Source organism: Lutjanus erythropterus, chromosome 22 (assembly GCF_056507025.1).
Source record: "Lutjanus erythropterus isolate fLutEry1 chromosome 22, fLutEry1.hap2, whole genome shotgun sequence".
Classification (NCBI taxonomy): domain Eukaryota; kingdom Metazoa; phylum Chordata; class Actinopteri; order Lutjaniformes; family Lutjanidae; genus Lutjanus; species Lutjanus erythropterus.
The window spans coordinates 19155709-19163389 of record NC_139338.1 but is presented as its reverse complement, the minus strand read 5'-3'; positions in this window follow the sequence as shown (position 1 = coordinate 19163389).

Genomic DNA, 7681 nt, shown 5'->3' with positions numbered 1-7681 from the left:
TTTTGGGATATAAATGTTGCTGAGTTTTGTTGTGGCCAAGTGAATCACGTCCTGCAGACCTGTCCCGTCCTTGATGCTCGCACGCATGCCTGTGCACATATGTCTATATATAAACACACCGTGGCACAGCCTCTTTTATGTGCCCACATAGACGACAAGAAAAATGACACGATAAAAGGCCTGCTTCCAATACACACAAACAAACACGCAAACCTGTGGGGAAAAAATCTGCAAGGAAAAGGATGTGATGAAGGCTGGGGGACAGAAATAGTCCTCATGGGGAGTCATGTGAGGCAATCCCACCTAAGATGACTTTTCATTACGAGGTAGGAATAAGAGGAAGTGGCGGGGAAATGAGGGGAGTGCGTCAAACACTTGGGCCCTTTGCTCTGATGACAGTTTCTCACGGTGGTGTTTGGATATGAGTCAAGTTCCTGCTGCCCTCCTTGATTTGACGAATCATCTCAGGGTTCCTCCAACTTCATGAACAGGAAGGGACCCGCGTTTGCACTTTGTAGACTTCATCCAATAATAATTAGCTCTCAGATGGTGAATGTTATGCTTTGGACTTTCTTGTGAATGGGGGAGAATTGTTTTTAATTAATGAACCCTCGAGAATCAAAGGGTGGAATCTGGAAGGGAAGTGGCAGTTTTTATCGAGCATTAACACAACGTGAAAATGAGGAAAAGGAGTGATCGTTTGTTAAATGTCAGGAAGCGTGCCGATGGTTTAAAGGTCTGTTAAAGGGATAGTTTGTATTATTTGAAATGGGGTTGTAGCTGTAGTAGGTGGCGGTCGCCAAACCCTCAGTTTGGAGAAGCAGAGAGGAGTACCAGCACAGAAGCTAAGCAATGTTCTCCTGCAGGCACGGTCTGCAACAAAAGGTATTTTACCCTCTTTATAAAAGGCCTGTTAGAACAAAATCAGTATCACTTTTAGTGCACACTCTATCTAGAATATTTTCGTTGCTTTAGTTCTCTATCAGACAGTGTTTTCTGATGGGAAATTGGCCATATATAAGCTAAATATTGCTATTTCCAAACTAACCAAACTCCATTGGTAAAATCAGTAATTTTACCTTGCAGAACACAGGAGTTGCTGGTCTACTGCTGCCTCGCTCTGTTAGTTTCTTTTTGTTACTGTGTGACTTTGGTGTTTTAAAAGGTTAAATCTGATTCACCAAAGTCACACAGTAACACAAAAACTAACAGATCAAGGCAGCAGTAGACCAGCAAATCTCACTGTAAAATTGTTGATTTTGCTATTGGAATCTGGTGTCTTTTGAAAGAGTAATATTTGGCTCATAGAATGGCATTTTTCTATCATTAAATGCTGTCTGGTTGCAATGTAAAGCGATGAAAATATTCTAAATGTAGTTTGCACTAAAACAGACTCTTTTTTTGGGTGGGCTCACATACCTTTTGTTGCTAACAAAGGTTGATTGCTTAGTTTTCATGCTGGTACTGGTATCCACTGAAGTAATTTTGTAGGGCAACCCACAAAAGAAAGTCCCACGATATGATATTATCATGATACTTATGTCACAGTAGGATTTTATTGTGTTTTTTATTTATTTTCTGTTATCATGAATATTGTGTTAACAATAATTTGTTTGTTCAATTTATTAACTTTTTCCATCACAAATTATGTTCCCAACGGAAAACTTTGTCAACACCTGTTTTATCTAGTAAGAATAAAGTTTTCAGTCCATACATCTCACTTCACTTATTTTTATTGCAGCAAAATAGTCAAATTGTCAAACGGACACACAGAAGATAAATTTCGTGGCAAACAAAAGTTTATGATATTTCCACATTTTATTCAGCAACTGCTTTTTTTAAAGCATAAATATAGAAGCCAGGAATAAGAATATAACCTTAGGCTTCTTAAGACACATACATGCTTTAAAATTCTCACAGTGATTGATTGAACTGATGTATTTTTGTCGACCAAACGGTGAAAACAGTCGATAAGTACCTCACACAAGCCCACTTCAAATAATCCAAACTGTCCCTTTAAAGCATCACATGCGCACACACTCTACTCAAACCACCTGTACTTCTACATCCACTCACACACGCATTTCTAATATCTTCCATCTGAGCGAGATGATCACGTTGTCCTGTTTTAACTGTCCCAAGCACACACTGGGATTTTTTTTTTTTGGCCTGGGCGAACCGCCATCAGAGAGAGGGTTGCCAGAAAGTGGTCCTGGCTGCCATCGTCATGCCCCTCCAGAGAGGAACAGGCTACATTTCTCTGCCAGATGCCCTGCTTGTGAGAAAGAGGGGATTTGGCTGGACGTTGAGCTGGGCACACACCGCTTGTTTTAGATTAAAATCGCTGTTATCGCCTCAAGTCACCGCAGATCTATCCTCTGAAGAGCCACATGCGCAAAAATGCATTTCACACCTGTCAGAGATGTATCTGTAGATGTGTAAACAGTCACGTCAAAACTTCTAAATGTTTGACTCTGAGCTTTAAACAGTGTCGCCCTGAAGGAACACTTGAAGAATGGACAACTGCTGTTTTCAATGTGAAACACAGACATCACATATTTCCAATAACAAGACTTGTCTGTCTGATTCACATTTTCCATTAATCCTGCCCACCCTTTGCAATGTTGTCCAGATTAATATCAAATTAGATCAATCTGAAACATCTGCCAAGTCATAGAAAACAGTCAGAGAAACGGTGTTATGTAGCTGGTAGAAAGTACCTCAATTCAGCTTTGATTTCTAATGTAACTGCGGAGCAAATGTAATTGCTATATTTGTCTTAAAGTTGCCATGAAGTTAAAATTTTAAGTGTTTTTATTGTGTGTTTGTTGAGCTATATGTCAATTATACATCAGTATCCTGCCCAACATGGACAAAAAAAAGTTGTTTTGTAGATATCATTGGGTATTTTTAATGCTATTTCAGAGTTTGTCTTTCTCTGTAAAACAATTTGAAATGGTTAATGACTCATCCTGCACTCAGAGGCATTACTAAAGTCCCATCCGATGAAACGCATTAGCACTTATGATGCAACAGAGCGTGTAAGACAAACTTCACCAGAGCAAGCGGCGAAAACACCACTTCATAACTTTATTCACTGATTTAGATGAAACTGGATCATTATTTATGAAGAAATTGTTTTCTGGTTTCCCCACTGTTGTCCTCCAGCTTCCCAACTTCAATTCATTTGTTTGATCAAAGAGTTTCCTGATGGACGGATGGCTTTAGCGTTCTTGTTGCTATGTATCTAGCCATAGCTCTTAGCTGTCATGAGCGGGAAACAGAACCGGGTTCAATCCAGCACTGAGGTTGTATGGACGTTGTGTTGGGTTTAGCTCTTGGCAGCTCGGAGCTTATCAAGCTAACCACACCCAGCAGTTAGTGGTTAGCTAACTTACTTTAGCTGGGTTAGCCCTGGTTAACTGCTGTTAGCTCAGTCAGCAGTGACTCAACCCTGGGCTGCTGGGTGCCAGACCCCACAAGAACACCATCTCAGTACTGTAGCTGGTCCAGCCGTGTTCACAAGGAGCTCTCAGTTCAGCAATGGTCAGCTAATAGGACTGCTGCTCCTCGTAGGGTTACTTCCATTGACTGCATTAGTTGGGTGAGCAGGTGTGACCCAAAGCGCTATTGGCTACTTTAGGCGCCAATCAATGTCTGCGACAAGTAACCTCTATCTGCTTATTTTACAGGAAACACATGATCAATAAGCACTCTGCTGGGAGTGATTGACTAAGACAGTAAACCGCTCCATAGGGTATTTTTTAAATTCACATCTGAGGGAACTGCAGCAACAAGACAGTTAACATCTTTGCAGCATAACATAAAACAGTTCAACATCTGTCCACCTCCCCTCATCCTGCCAGAGTCTGGCGTCCTGTCAGCTTGAAACATGTTCCTTCTGTCAACTGCAATAGCTTGATCCAGGTTGTTGTAGTTGAGCAAGTCTGTAAAATGTCTTAAACAACTAGCAGAGCGCTTACTGGTTACGTATTTCCTGTAAAACAGGCAGCTAGGGAGGTGCTTGTTGCAGACATGGACTGGTGTTCGCAGTAGAGTCACAGCTAACAGCAGTTAGCAGTTAGCTAACTTACTTTAGGAACAAGTAAAGCTAGCTTTACATCAGGAAACTCCACAAACAACCTCAGTACTGTATTCGTTCTGGTGACCAGTCATGTTCAGTGGGAGGCCAGTTCTGTTGCCCGCTAACAGCAGCTAACAGTTACAGCTAGTTGCTTTAAGCTAAAGCCATCTGTCCCATCAGGAAAGATTCTGAAGGCAGCATAAATATAAATAAATATCCAAGAGTTGAAGCTAAGCAGCTGGAGGACATCAGACGGGAAACCAGAAAATATTTTCTCCATAAACTATGATCCAGTTTCACCTAAATCAGTGAATGAAGTTATAAAATTGTGTTTTTGTACAGCGGGGTTTGTTCCCACACAAACATTGTAGCCTGCAAACTCAAAAAATACCATCAAAAAGACCAGAGAATATCTACACAACAATTTTTTTTGTCATTTTGGGGCAATATAATGTCATATAGGTGATGTATAGCACAATAAATATCTGATAAATACACTTAAACATCGATTTTGAATTCATGCGAACTTAAAAGAACCAGTGTGTAGGATTTAATGGCATCTAGTGGTGAGGTTGCAGATTGCAACCAACTGAATCACCCTCCCATGATAAACATGTAGGAGAAATGGTGGCTCTGCACTTTGCACAAAATGTGAAAGCCCCTCTCTAGAGGCACTGTGTGGTTTGTCAGTTCTGGGCTACTGTAGAAACATGGCGGTTTAACATGGCGGCTCATTCTAAGGTAACAAAAACAGAATGACTCTTATTTTCATGTGGCTACACACTAATGAAAACATACTTGTGAATATTATATTTCATTCCTGCCATATTATGCCTATAAATTTTACATATTGGACCTTTAAATTTAATAACCTTTTTGAAGAATATAAATCCAGAATTTGTGAGTGAGCTGTGGTTTTAGGGCTATCAAGGGTCTTACAATTACTGCATACTATAAAACACATTTCATCGTATTTACATCATGCTGGCACAAATTGCAATCCTTAATGGATGTGACAGAAGGAAACTGGAGAGGAACACCACTCAGATTAAGCATTTACAAAAAAAGTTTTTCCTGTCATGTAGAATAAGCCACTCGGTATCTGTTCTGTCCTTTTGGTTTAAGGACTTTCCTGAGGTTGAGTTGTCTAAATTGGATTTATTTTACAGTCGCGCTGCGTTCAGGAAGCTTATAGTATCAGTAGAAAAGCCTCATTATAACCAGATTGAGCATCCTTCAGTGGGGCAGCTTCACACTCCAAAACACATCAGATTTGTTGTACACAGTGATGATAATAGACCATCATGAGCTGCTGCAGTTTATGGTTATGATATGGATCTCTTTGTTTTCTTTTATTTCCGCAGTCTGTGTTTTCTTTCCATTTTTGGAACAATACAATCTACTGACCCTTTTAATCAGTATTCAAGCCATTTTACAGTCGGCTACACTCTTAGAAATAAGGGTGCCAGAAGCGTTCTATCTGAAAATTCATTCATTCATTTGCTTCTGAATAATTCTCATGTGATTTTGAACAAGGAGTTTTTCAAGGGTTCTTTGTATCACAATATGAGAGTTCTCAGTAGAACCCCCTGGGTGGGTACTAGATGAATATATTAGGGTTCTTGGAAGAATGCCCTGGGTAGTTTCTAGATGAAACCCTTGGAATATAGAAGGGTTCTTGGTAGAACGCACTGGGCGAATTCTAGATAAAACCTTTGGGATAAAAAAAGGTTCTCGGTAGAACCCCTGGGTGAGTACCAGATAAAAGCCTTGTAATATAGATGGGTTCTCTGGAGAACACCCTGTGTGGATTCTAGATGAAACTCTTGGAATATAAAAGGATTCTTGGAAGAACCCCCTGGGTGAGTTCTAGATATAACAATTAGAATATAAAAAGTGTCTCAGTAGAACAGTAGTGTTTTACATAAAACACTTGGAATATAAAAGAGTTCTTGGCGGAGCCCCCTGGGAGGGTTCTTATTAGCACCCAAGATTCTGAATAGAGCTCCCAGAGAGGGTTCTGGGTGGAACCATTGCAATAGAGGGGGGTTCTCCTTTAGAACCTCGGGTGAAAAAAGGTTCTACCAGGAACCAAATAGGGTTCTCCTGCAGGACCAAGCCAAAAAACCCTTTATGGTTCTAGTCGACAGCCTTATTTCTGAGAGTGTACATTAGTGTGGTTTAACAGTAAAACAACAAACAGTCGTTATTTTTTTCCATCTTAATTCAGAGTCAAACCCAAACAATCATCAGCTCCACTTTCTTTGCGCAGACAAAAATATTTCTGATCTTCCTGAACAGAACGAGGAGGCGACACAAACCAGGGTGGATTTGATTTGATGTTTGATACCTCCTGATTTTAGGTTGCCGGCCTCCGATGTTGATATTAATACCATGAGTGTGCTATTTCTGTGAGGGCAGGGCCCCGGCCCGTTCCCTCCAGCTGTGATTATCTGTTTCCTGTGTGATGTTTATCTGCTGGGGTGAAGAGGCAGTGGTTCCGGAGTATATAGCGCAGGGAAATTACCATTACTCGCTTTGTGTGGAGCGGAAATCTCTCAATAACAGCATCCATGGAAGTAGATTTTTTAAAAAGATTGTCCTGTTGGTCACATCTTTGTCTCTTGTCTTGGATATGTGAACTTAAAAATACCCCCAAAACACAAGAGATTACATATAAAACCATATCATTAAACAGTTCTGCGTAATATCCCATGCACAATGAATAATGATGCTAAAAGGAATAGTTTGCAATATTATGAGTTTTGCAATAGCTGCATTTTATTACCTTTTTTTCAACTGCAAATTGTCCCCAAAGAAAAAAACTGTCAGCGTCTATTCTAATACACAGTTTTCAGTCTGTACGTCTCACTTCAGTAATTTTTATTGCAGCAGAATAAGAGTGTCAAGCAGCCAGACTGAAAAACAATGACCTCAGCTGACCTCATCAGAAAAACAAAGCAGCACCAACTAGTGGACCGAAATAGCAACTCAGTTTATTATTCTAGTACCAAAAGGTTTCATTTGTATTTGCAGTATTGAACATTTATAGAACAAAAGATTCATACTTTGCATCCATGTATCAATAGAATTTATGATACTATGCTGTATGGGTTTTTTCCCACCCCTAGCAAACAGATGTGAAGATTTTGAAAAGCTACTTTATACAAAGCTGAAAGGAAAACAGGGGGACTGGAAGGAAATAACTGAAATAAGTTTCAGGTGAGTTTTGACAGAGGTGGTCGATGTGTCCATGTGGCTAGTTGCTAGCTTAAAGAGATCATCTGTACAGATTTAGATGAGATAATACTCTCAGCCAGGGGCCAGTTAGCTTAGCTTGGCAAAGGGACTGGAAACATAGGGAAACAACTAGCGTGCAGCTTTTTGCACAAAGCTAGCTGGTCAGCAGCTATTTAGCTTATCTTGGCATAAAGACTGTATTTTTTTTTTTAAAAAAAGGAAACAGCTAACTTGGTGCAAAAAGCTGTGATTTTACTGGGTCACAAGATCCTGTGATTTTATTCCTAGGTGTTTGTCACCAGCTTTTTGCAGCAAGCTAGCTAGCCAGCTGTCTGTTAGCTTTGCTTGGCTTAAAAA